At 45.1% G+C, this 12,662-nt stretch overlaps 3 non-coding genes across 3 annotated transcripts; all 3 read left to right on the top strand.

The window, feature by feature from the left end:
- The first annotated feature begins 219 nt into the window (after positions 1-219).
- TRNAC-GCA (transfer RNA cysteine (anticodon GCA)) lies at positions 220-291 on the top strand. The gene has a single exon. It is a non-coding gene; the product is annotated as a tRNA-Cys (tRNA).
- A 4,466-nt stretch (positions 292-4,757) lies between these two features.
- TRNAC-GCA (transfer RNA cysteine (anticodon GCA)) lies at positions 4,758-4,829 on the top strand. Its single transcript has one exon. It is a non-coding gene; the product is annotated as a tRNA-Cys (tRNA).
- Positions 4,830-10,522: 5,693 nt separating this feature from the next.
- TRNAC-GCA (transfer RNA cysteine (anticodon GCA)) lies at positions 10,523-10,594 on the top strand. Its single transcript has one exon. It is a non-coding gene; the product is annotated as a tRNA-Cys (tRNA).
- Positions 10,595-12,662: the final 2,068 nt, after the last annotated feature.

Genomic DNA, 12,662 nt, shown 5'->3' with positions numbered 1-12,662 from the left:
CTTTACTCATGCTATTCAACGAGATGCTTACCTTTCCAAGAAAGCTCTTCTACAAATTGTCACCCTTGAGCACATTTCTCATGCAGAACTGAACTGGTCGTCCACTCTCTCACTGGGAATCTTCATTGGTAGGGATTTCAACAAGCATCCTTACTTTTGAGAAATTGGTTTCCTCAGAACATTACTTTTTAAGAACCAGTGAGGACAATCATAAGCCAAGGGGGCATAGCTCAGTGGAAGAGCATTCGACTGCAGATCGAGAGGTCCCTGGTTCAAATCCGGGTGCCCCCTTCAAGTGCCAGCTTTACGCATGCTATTCAACGAGATGCTTACCTTTCCAAGAAAGCTCTTCTTCAACTTGTCACCCTTGAGCACATTTCTGATGCAGAACTAAACAGGAACTGGTCGTCCACTCTCTCACTGGCCATCTTCATTGGTAGGGATTTCAACAAGCATCCTACCTTTTGAGAAATTGGTTTCCTCAGAACATTACTTTTTAAGAACCAGTGAGGACATTCATAAGCCAGGGGGGGCATAGCTCAGTGGAAGAGCATTCGACTGCAGATCAAGAAGTCCCTGGTTCATAATCCGGGTGCCCCCTTCAAGTGCCAGCTTTACTCATGCTATTCAACGATATGCTTACCTTTCCAAGAAAGCTCTTCTTCAACTTGTTACCCTTGAGCACATTTCTCATGCACAACTGGTCATCCACTCTCTCGCTGGTAATCTTCATTGGTAGGGATTTCAACAAGCATCCTTACTTTTGAGAAATTGGTTTCCTCAGAACATTACTTTTTAAGAACCAGTGAGCACAGTTATAAGCCAAGGGGGCATAGCTCAGTGGAAGAGCATTCGACTGCAGATCGAGAGGTCCCTGGTTCAAATCTGGGTGCCCCCTTCAAGTGCCAGCTTTACTCATGCTATTCAACGAGATGCTTACCTTTCCAAGAAAGCTCTTCTTCAACTTGTCACCCTTGAGCACATTTCTGATGCAGAACTAAACAGGAACTGGTCGTCCACTCTCTCACTGGCCATCTTCATTGGTAGGGATTTCAACAAGCATCCTACCTTTTGAGAAATTGGTTTCCTCAGAACATTACTTTTTAAGAACCAGTGAGGACATTCATAAGCCAATGGGGCATAGCTCTGTGGAAGAGCATTCGACTGCAGATCGAGAGATCCCTGGTTCAAATCCGGGTGCCCCCTTCAAGTGCCAGCTTTACTCATGCTATTCAACGAGATGCTTACCTTTCCAAGAAAGCTCTTCTTCAACTTGTCACCCTTGAGCACATTTCTGATGCAGAACTAAACAGGAACTGGTCGTCCACTCTCTCACTGGCCATCTTCATTGGTAGGGATTTCAACAAGCATCCTACCTTTTGAGAAATTGGTTTCCTCAGAACATTACTTTTTAAGAACCAGTGAGGACATTCATAAGCCAATGGGGCATAGCTCTGTGGAAGAGCATTCGACTGCAGATCGAGAGATCCCTGGTTCAAATCCGGGTGCCCCCTTCAAGTGCCAGCTTTACTCATGCTATTCAACGAGATGCTTACCTTTCCAAGAAAGCTCTTCTTCAACTTGTCACCCTTGAGCACATTTCTGATGCAGAACTAAACAGGAACTGGTCATCCACTCTCTCACTGGCCATCTTCATTGGTAGGGATTTCAACAAGCATCCTACATTTTGAGAAATTGGTTTCCTCAGAACATTACTTTTTAAGAACCAGTGAGGACAATCATAAGCCAATGGGGCATAGCTCTGTGGAAGAGCATTCGACTGCAGATCGAGAGATCCCTGGTTCAAATCCGGGTGCCCCCTTCAAGTGCCAGCTTTACTCATGCTATTCAACGAGATGCTTACCTTTCCAAGAAAGCTCTTCTTCAAATTGTCACCCTTGAGCACATTTCTCATGCAGAACTGAACTGGTTGTCCACTCTCTCACTGGCCATCTTCATTGGTAGGGATTTCAACAAGCATCCTTACTTTTGAGAAATTGGTTTCCTCAGAACATTACTTTTTAAGAACCAGTGAGCACAGTTATAAGCCAGGGGTGGCATAGCTCAGTGGAAGAGCATTCGACTGCAGATCAAGAAGTCTGGTTCATAATCCGGGTGCCCCCTTCAAGTGCCAGCTTTACTCATGCTATTCAACGAGATGCTTACCTTTCCAAGAAAGCTCTTCTACAAATTGTCACCCTTGAGCACATTTCTCATGCAGAACTGAACTGGTCGTCCACTCTCTCACTGGGAATCTTCATTGGTAGGGATTTCAACAAGCATCCTTACTTTTGAGAAATTGGTTTCCTCAGAACATTACTTTTTAAGAACCAGTGAGGACAATCATAAGCCAAGGGGGCATAGCTCAGTGGAAGAGCATTCGACTGCAGATCGAGAGGTCCCTGGTTCAGATCCGGGTGCCCCCTTCAAGTGCCAGCTTTACTCATGCTATTCAACGAGATGCTTACCTTTCCAAGAAAGCTCTTCTTCAAATTGTCACCCTTGAGCACATTTCTGATGCAGAACTAAACAGGAACTGGTCATCCACTCTCTCACTGGCAATCTTCATTGGTAGGGATTTCAACAAGCATCCTACCTTTTGAGAAATTGGTTTCCTCAGAACATTACTTTTTAAGAACCAGTGAGCACAGTTATAAGCCAGGGGTGGCATAGCTCAGTGGAAGAGCATTCGACTGCAGATCGAGAGGTCCCTGGTTCAAATCCGGGTGCCCCCTTCAAGTGCCAGCTTTACTCATGCTATTCAACGAGATGCTTACCTTTCCAAGAAAGCTCTTCTTCAAATTGTCACCCTTGAGCACATTTCTCATGCTGAGCTGGTCGTCCACTCTCTCACTGGGAATCTTCATTGGTAGGGATTTCAACAAGCATCCTACCTTTTTAGAAATTGGTTTCCTCAGAACATTACTTTTTAAGAACCAGTGAGGACAATCATAAGCCAATGGGGCATAGCTCTGTGGAAGAGCATTCGACTGCAGATCGAGAGATCCCTGGTTCAAATCCGGGTGCCCCCTTCAAGTGCCAGCTTTACTCATGCTATTCAACGAGATGCTTACCTTTCCAAGAAAGCTCTTCTTCAACTTGTCACCCTTGAGCACATTTCTGATGCAGAACTAAACAGGAACTGCTCATCCACTCTCTCACTGGCCATCTTCATTGGTAGGGATTTCAACAAGCATCCTACATTTTGAGAAATTGGTTTCCTCAGAACATTACTTTTTAAGAACCAGTGAGGACAATCATAAGCCAATGGGGCATAGCTCAGTGGAAGAGCATTCGACTGCAGATCGAGAGGTCCCTGGTTCAAATCCGGGTGCCCCCTTACTCATGCTATTCAACGAGATGCTTACCTTTCCAAGAAAGCTCTTCTTCAAATTGTCACCCTTGAGCACATTTCTCATGCAGAACTGAACTGGTTGTCCACTCTCTCACTGGCCATCTTCATTGGTAGGGATTTCAACAAGCATCCTTACTTTTGAGAAATTGGTTTCCTCAGAACATTACTTTTTAAGAACCAGTGAGCACAGTTATAAGCCAGGGGTGGCATAGCTCAGTGGAAGAGCATTCGACTGCAGATCAAGAAGTCTGGTTCATAATCCGGGTGCCCCCTTCAAGTGCCAGCTTTACTCATGCTATTCAACGAGATGCTTACCTTTCCAAGAAAGCTCTTCTACAAATTGTCACCCTTGAGCACATTTCTCATGCAGAACTGAACTGGTCGTCCACTCTCTCACTGGGAATCTTCATTGGTAGGGATTTCAACAAGCATCCTACCTTTTTAGAAATTGGTTTCCTCAGAACATTACTTTTTAAGAACCAGTGAGGACAATCATAAGCCAATGGGGCATAGCTCAGTGGAAGAGCATTCGACTGCAGATCGAGAGGTCCCTGGTTCAAATCCGGGTGCCACCTTCAAGTGCCAGCTTTACGCATGCTATTCAACGAGATGCTTACCTTTCCAAGAAAGCTCTTCTTCAACTTGTCACCCTTGAGCACATTTCTGATGCAGAACTAAACAGGAACTGCTCATCCACTCTCTCACTGGCCATCTTCATTGGTAGGGATTTCAACAAGCATCCTACATTTTGAGAAATTGGTTTCCTCAGAACATTACTTTTTAAGAACCAGTGAGGACAATCATAAGCCAATGGGGCATAGCTCAGTGGAAGAGCATTCGACTGCAGATCGAGAGGTCCCTGGTTCAAATCCGGGTGCCCCCTTACTCATGCTATTCAACGAGATGCTTACCTTTCCAAGAAAGCTCTTCTTCAAATTGTCACCCTTGAGCACATTTCTCATGCAGAACTGAACTGGTTGTCCACTCTCTCACTGGCCATCTTCATTGGTAGGGATTTCAACAAGCATCCTTACTTTTGAGAAATTGGTTTCCTCAGAACATTACTTTTTAAGAACCAGTGAGCACAATTATAAGCCAGGGGTGGCATAGCTCAGTGGAAGAGCATTCGACTGCAGATCGAGAGGTCCCTGGTTCAAATCCGGGTGCCCCCTTCAAGTGCCAGCTTTACTCATGCTATTCAACGAGATGCTTACCTTTCCAAGAAAGCTCTTCTACAAATTGTCACCCTTGAGCACATTTCTCATGCAGAACTGAACTGGTCGTCCACTCTCTCACTGGGAATCTTCATTGGTAGGGATTTCAACAAGCATCCTTACTTTTGAGAAATTGGTTTCCTCAGAACATTACTTTTTAAGAACCAGTGAGGACAATCATAAGCCAAGGGGGCATAGCTCAGTGGAAGAGCATTCGACTGCAGATCGAGAGGTCCCTGGTTCAAATCCGGGTGCCCCCTTCAAGTGCCAGCTTTACGCATGCTATTCAACGAGATGCTTACCTTTCCAAGAAAGCTCTTCTTCAACTTGTCACCCTTGAGCACATTTCTGATGCAGAACTAAACAGGAACTGGTCGTCCACTCTCTCACTGGCCATCTTCATTGGTAGGGATTTCAACAAGCATCCTACCTTTTGAGAAATTGGTTTCCTCAGAACATTACTTTTTAAGAACCAGTGAGGACATTCATAAGCCAGGGGGGGCATAGCTCAGTGGAAGAGCATTCGACTGCAGATCAAGAAGTCCCTGGTTCATAATCCGGGTGCCCCCTTCAAGTGCCAGCTTTACTCATGCTATTCAACGATATGCTTACCTTTCCAAGAAAGCTCTTCTTCAACTTGTTACCCTTGAGCACATTTCTCATGCACAACTGGTCATCCACTCTCTCGCTGGTAATCTTCATTGGTAGGGATTTCAACAAGCATCCTTACTTTTGAGAAATTGGTTTCCTCAGAACATTACTTTTTAAGAACCAGTGAGCACAGTTATAAGCCAAGGGGGCATAGCTCAGTGGAAGAGCATTCGACTGCAGATCGAGAGGTCCCTGGTTCAAATCTGGGTGCCCCCTTCAAGTGCCAGCTTTACTCATGCTATTCAACGAGATGCTTACCTTTCCAAGAAAGCTCTTCTTCAACTTGTCACCCTTGAGCACATTTCTGATGCAGAACTAAACAGGAACTGGTCGTCCACTCTCTCACTGGCCATCTTCATTGGTAGGGATTTCAACAAGCATCCTACCTTTTGAGAAATTGGTTTCCTCAGAACATTACTTTTTAAGAACCAGTGAGGACATTCATAAGCCAATGGGGCATAGCTCTGTGGAAGAGCATTCGACTGCAGATCGAGAGATCCCTGGTTCAAATCCGGGTGCCCCCTTCAAGTGCCAGCTTTACTCATGCTATTCAACGAGATGCTTACCTTTCCAAGAAAGCTCTTCTTCAACTTGTCACCCTTGAGCACATTTCTGATGCAGAACTAAACAGGAACTGGTCATCCACTCTCTCACTGGCCATCTTCATTGGTAGGGATTTCAACAAGCATCCTACATTTTGAGAAATTGGTTTCCTCAGAACATTACTTTTTAAGAACCAGTGAGGACAATCATAAGCCAATGGGGCATAGCTCTGTGGAAGAGCATTCGACTGCAGATCGAGAGATCCCTGGTTCAAATCCGGGTGCCCCCTTCAAGTGCCAGCTTTACTCATGCTATTCAACGAGATGCTTACCTTTCCAAGAAAGCTCTTCTTCAAATTGTCACCCTTGAGCACATTTCTCATGCAGAACTGAACTGGTTGTCCACTCTCTCACTGGCCATCTTCATTGGTAGGGATTTCAACAAGCATCCTTACTTTTGAGAAATTGGTTTCCTCAGAACATTACTTTTTAAGAACCAGTGAGCACAGTTATAAGCCAGGGGTGGCATAGCTCAGTGGAAGAGCATTCGACTGCAGATCAAGAAGTCTGGTTCATAATCCGGGTGCCCCCTTCAAGTGCCAGCTTTACTCATGCTATTCAACGAGATGCTTACCTTTCCAAGAAAGCTCTTCTACAAATTGTCACCCTTGAGCACATTTCTCATGCAGAACTGAACTGGTCGTCCACTCTCTCACTGGGAATCTTCATTGGTAGGGATTTCAACAAGCATCCTTACTTTTGAGAAATTGGTTTCCTCAGAACATTACTTTTTAAGAACCAGTGAGGACAATCATAAGCCAAGGGGGCATAGCTCAGTGGAAGAGCATTCGACTGCAGATCGAGAGGTCCCTGGTTCAGATCCGGGTGCCCCCTTCAAGTGCCAGCTTTACTCATGCTATTCAACGAGATGCTTACCTTTCCAAGAAAGCTCTTCTTCAAATTGTCACCCTTGAGCACATTTCTGATGCAGAACTAAACAGGAACTGGTCATCCACTCTCTCACTGGCAATCTTCATTGGTAGGGATTTCAACAAGCATCCTACCTTTTGAGAAATTGGTTTCCTCAGAACATTACTTTTTAAGAACCAGTGAGCACAGTTATAAGCCAGGGGTGGCATAGCTCAGTGGAAGAGCATTCGACTGCAGATCGAGAGGTCCCTGGTTCAAATCCGGGTGCCCCCTTCAAGTGCCAGCTTTACTCATGCTATTCAACGAGATGCTTACCTTTCCAAGAAAGCTCTTCTTCAAATTGTCACCCTTGAGCACATTTCTCATGCTGAGCTGGTCGTCCACTCTCTCACTGGGAATCTTCATTGGTAGGGATTTCAACAAGCATCCTACCTTTTGAGAAATTGGTTTCCTCAGAACATTACTTTTTAAGAACCAGTGAGGACATTCATAAGCCAGGGGGGGGCATAGCTCAGTGGAAGAGCATTCGACTGCAGATCAAGAAGTCCCTGGTTCATAATCCGGGTGCCCCCTTCAAGTGCCAGCTTTACTCATGCTATTCAACGATATGCTTACCTTTCCAAGAAAGCTCTTCTTCAACTTGTTACCCTTGAGCACATTTCTCATGCACAACTGGTCATCCACTCTCTCGCTGGTAATCTTCATTGGTAGGGATTTCAACAAGCATCCTTACTTTTGAGAAATTGGTTTCCTCAGAACATTACTTTTTAAGAACCAGTGAGCACAGTTATAAGCCAAGGGGGCATAGCTCAGTGGAAGAGCATTCGACTGCAGATCGAGAGGTCCCTGGTTCAAATCTGGGTGCCCCCTTCAAGTGCCAGCTTTACTCATGCTATTCAACGAGATGCTTACCTTTCCAAGAAAGCTCTTCTTCAACTTGTCACCCTTGAGCACATTTCTGATGCAGAACTAAACAGGAACTGGTCGTCCACTCTCTCACTGGCCATCTTCATTGGTAGGGATTTCAACAAGCATCCTACCTTTTGAGAAATTGGTTTCCTCAGAACATTACTTTTTAAGAACCAGTGAGGACATTCATAAGCCAATGGGGCATAGCTCTGTGGAAGAGCATTCGACTGCAGATCGAGAGATCCCTGGTTCAAATCCGGGTGCCCCCTTCAAGTGCCAGCTTTACTCATGCTATTCAACGAGATGCTTACCTTTCCAAGAAAGCTCTTCTTCAACTTGTCACCCTTGAGCACATTTCTGATGCAGAACTAAACAGGAACTGGTCGTCCACTCTCTCACTGGCCATCTTCATTGGTAGGGATTTCAACAAGCATCCTACCTTTTGAGAAATTGGTTTCCTCAGAACATTACTTTTTAAGAACCAGTGAGGACATTCATAAGCCAATGGGGCATAGCTCTGTGGAAGAGCATTCGACTGCAGATCGAGAGATCCCTGGTTCAAATCCGGGTGCCCCCTTCAAGTGCCAGCTTTACTCATGCTATTCAACGAGATGCTTACCTTTCCAAGAAAGCTCTTCTTCAACTTGTCACCCTTGAGCACATTTCTGATGCAGAACTAAACAGGAACTGGTCATCCACTCTCTCACTGGCCATCTTCATTGGTAGGGATTTCAACAAGCATCCTACATTTTGAGAAATTGGTTTCCTCAGAACATTACTTTTTAAGAACCAGTGAGGACAATCATAAGCCAATGGGGCATAGCTCTGTGGAAGAGCATTCGACTGCAGATCGAGAGATCCCTGGTTCAAATCCGGGTGCCCCCTTCAAGTGCCAGCTTTACTCATGCTATTCAACGAGATGCTTACCTTTCCAAGAAAGCTCTTCTTCAAATTGTCACCCTTGAGCACATTTCTCATGCAGAACTGAACTGGTTGTCCACTCTCTCACTGGCCATCTTCATTGGTAGGGATTTCAACAAGCATCCTTACTTTTGAGAAATTGGTTTCCTCAGAACATTACTTTTTAAGAACCAGTGAGCACAGTTATAAGCCAGGGGTGGCATAGCTCAGTGGAAGAGCATTCGACTGCAGATCAAGAAGTCTGGTTCATAATCCGGGTGCCCCCTTCAAGTGCCAGCTTTACTCATGCTATTCAACGAGATGCTTACCTTTCCAAGAAAGCTCTTCTACAAATTGTCACCCTTGAGCACATTTCTCATGCAGAACTGAACTGGTCGTCCACTCTCTCACTGGGAATCTTCATTGGTAGGGATTTCAACAAGCATCCTTACTTTTGAGAAATTGGTTTCCTCAGAACATTACTTTTTAAGAACCAGTGAGGACAATCATAAGCCAAGGGGGCATAGCTCAGTGGAAGAGCATTCGACTGCAGATCGAGAGGTCCCTGGTTCAGATCCGGGTGCCCCCTTCAAGTGCCAGCTTTACTCATGCTATTCAACGAGATGCTTACCTTTCCAAGAAAGCTCTTCTTCAAATTGTCACCCTTGAGCACATTTCTGATGCAGAACTAAACAGGAACTGGTCATCCACTCTCTCACTGGCAATCTTCATTGGTAGGGATTTCAACAAGCATCCTACCTTTTGAGAAATTGGTTTCCTCAGAACATTACTTTTTAAGAACCAGTGAGCACAGTTATAAGCCAGGGGTGGCATAGCTCAGTGGAAGAGCATTCGACTGCAGATCGAGAGGTCCCTGGTTCAAATCCGGGTGCCCCCTTCAAGTGCCAGCTTTACTCATGCTATTCAACGAGATGCTTACCTTTCCAAGAAAGCTCTTCTTCAAATTGTCACCCTTGAGCACATTTCTCATGCTGAGCTGGTCGTCCACTCTCTCACTGGGAATCTTCATTGGTAGGGATTTCAACAAGCATCCTACCTTTTTAGAAATTGGTTTCCTCAGAACATTACTTTTTAAGAACCAGTGAGGACAATCATAAGCCAATGGGGCATAGCTCTGTGGAAGAGCATTCGACTGCAGATCGAGAGATCCCTGGTTCAAATCCGGGTGCCCCCTTCAAGTGCCAGCTTTACTCATGCTATTCAACGAGATGCTTACCTTTCCAAGAAAGCTCTTCTTCAACTTGTCACCCTTGAGCACATTTCTGATGCAGAACTAAACAGGAACTGCTCATCCACTCTCTCACTGGCCATCTTCATTGGTAGGGATTTCAACAAGCATCCTACATTTTGAGAAATTGGTTTCCTCAGAACATTACTTTTTAAGAACCAGTGAGGACAATCATAAGCCAATGGGGCATAGCTCAGTGGAAGAGCATTCGACTGCAGATCGAGAGGTCCCTGGTTCAAATCCGGGTGCCCCCTTACTCATGCTATTCAACGAGATGCTTACCTTTCCAAGAAAGCTCTTCTTCAAATTGTCACCCTTGAGCACATTTCTCATGCAGAACTGAACTGGTTGTCCACTCTCTCACTGGCCATCTTCATTGGTAGGGATTTCAACAAGCATCCTTACTTTTGAGAAATTGGTTTCCTCAGAACATTACTTTTTAAGAACCAGTGAGCACAGTTATAAGCCAGGGGTGGCATAGCTCAGTGGAAGAGCATTCGACTGCAGATCAAGAAGTCTGGTTCATAATCCGGGTGCCCCCTTCAAGTGCCAGCTTTACTCATGCTATTCAACGAGATGCTTACCTTTCCAAGAAAGCTCTTCTACAAATTGTCACCCTTGAGCACATTTCTCATGCAGAACTGAACTGGTCGTCCACTCTCTCACTGGGAATCTTCATTGGTAGGGATTTCAACAAGCATCCTTACTTTTGAGAAATTGGTTTCCTCAGAACATTACTTTTTAAGAACCAGTGAGGACAATCATAAGCCAAGGGGGCATAGCTCAGTGGAAGAGCATTCGACTGCAGATCGAGAGGTCCCTGGTTCAAATCCGGGTGCCCCCTTCAAGTGCCAGCTTTACGCATGCTATTCAACGAGATGCTTACCTTTCCAAGAAAGCTCTTCTTCAACTTGTCACCCTTGAGCACATTTCTGATGCAGAACTAAACAGGAACTGGTCGTCCACTCTCTCACTGGCCATCTTCATTGGTAGGGATTTCAACAAGCATCCTACCTTTTGAGAAATTGGTTTCCTCAGAACATTACTTTTTAAGAACCAGTGAGGACATTCATAAGCCAGGGGGGGCATAGCTCAGTGGAAGAGCATTCGACTGCAGATCAAGAAGTCCCTGGTTCATAATCCGGGTGCCCCCTTCAAGTGCCAGCTTTACTCATGCTATTCAACGATATGCTTACCTTTCCAAGAAAGCTCTTCTTCAACTTGTTACCCTTGAGCACATTTCTCATGCACAACTGGTCATCCACTCTCTCGCTGGTAATCTTCATTGGTAGGGATTTCAACAAGCATCCTTACTTTTGAGAAATTGGTTTCCTCAGAACATTACTTTTTAAGAACCAGTGAGCACAGTTATAAGCCAAGGGGGCATAGCTCAGTGGAAGAGCATTCGACTGCAGATCGAGAGGTCCCTGGTTCAAATCTGGGTGCCCCCTTCAAGTGCCAGCTTTACTCATGCTATTCAACGAGATGCTTACCTTTCCAAGAAAGCTCTTCTTCAACTTGTCACCCTTGAGCACATTTCTGATGCAGAACTAAACAGGAACTGGTCGTCCACTCTCTCACTGGCCATCTTCATTGGTAGGGATTTCAACAAGCATCCTACCTTTTGAGAAATTGGTTTCCTCAGAACATTACTTTTTAAGAACCAGTGAGGACATTCATAAGCCAATGGGGCATAGCTCTGTGGAAGAGCATTCGACTGCAGATCGAGAGATCCCTGGTTCAAATCCGGGTGCCCCCTTCAAGTGCCAGCTTTACTCATGCTATTCAACGAGATGCTTACCTTTCCAAGAAAGCTCTTCTTCAACTTGTCACCCTTGAGCACATTTCTGATGCAGAACTAAACAGGAACTGGTCGTCCACTCTCTCACTGGCCATCTTCATTGGTAGGGATTTCAACAAGCATCCTACCTTTTGAGAAATTGGTTTCCTCAGAACATTACTTTTTAAGAACCAGTGAGGACATTCATAAGCCAATGGGGCATAGCTCTGTGGAAGAGCATTCGACTGCAGATCGAGAGATCCCTGGTTCAAATCCGGGTGCCCCCTTCAAGTGCCAGCTTTACTCATGCTATTCAACGAGATGCTTACCTTTCCAAGAAAGCTCTTCTTCAACTTGTCACCCTTGAGCACATTTCTGATGCAGAACTAAACAGGAACTGGTCATCCACTCTCTCACTGGCCATCTTCATTGGTAGGGATTTCAACAAGCATCCTACCTTTTGAGAAATTGGTTTCCTCAGAACATTACTTTTTAAGAACCAGTGAGGACAATCATAAGCCAAGGGGGCATAGCTCAGTGGAAGAGCATTCGACTGCAGATCAAGAAGTCCCTGGTTCATAATCCGGGTGCCCCCTTCAAGTGCCAGCTTTACTCATGCTATTCAACGAGATGCTTACCTTTCCAAGAAAGCTCTTCTTCAACTTGTCACCCTTGAGCACATTTCTGATGCAGAACTAAACAGGAACTGGTCGTCCACTCTCTCACTGGCCATCTTCATTGGTAGGGATTTCAACAAGCATCCTACCTTTTGAGAAATTGGTTTCCTCAGAACATTACTTTTTAAGAACCAGTGAGGACATTCATAAGCCAATGGGGCATAGCTCTGTGGAAGAGCATTCGACTGCAGATCGAGAGATCCCTGGTTCAAATCCGGGTGCCCCCTTCAAGTGCCAGCTTTACTCATGCTATTCAACGAGATGCTTACCTTTCCAAGAAAGCTCTTCTTCAACTTGTCACCCTTGAGCACATTTCTGATGCAGAACTAAACAGGAACTGGTCGTCCACTCTCTCACTGGCCATCTTCATTGGTAGGGATTTCAACAAGCATCCTACCTTTTGAGAAATTGGTTTCCTCAGAACATTACTTTTTAAGAACCAGTGAGGACATTCA

This window comes from Eleutherodactylus coqui, chromosome 9, assembly GCF_035609145.1.
Source record: "Eleutherodactylus coqui strain aEleCoq1 chromosome 9, aEleCoq1.hap1, whole genome shotgun sequence".
NCBI classification, from domain to species: domain Eukaryota; kingdom Metazoa; phylum Chordata; class Amphibia; order Anura; family Eleutherodactylidae; genus Eleutherodactylus; species Eleutherodactylus coqui.
The sequence above is the reverse complement of the archived record's forward strand: the minus strand, read 5'-3'. Positions and strand labels throughout refer to the sequence as shown.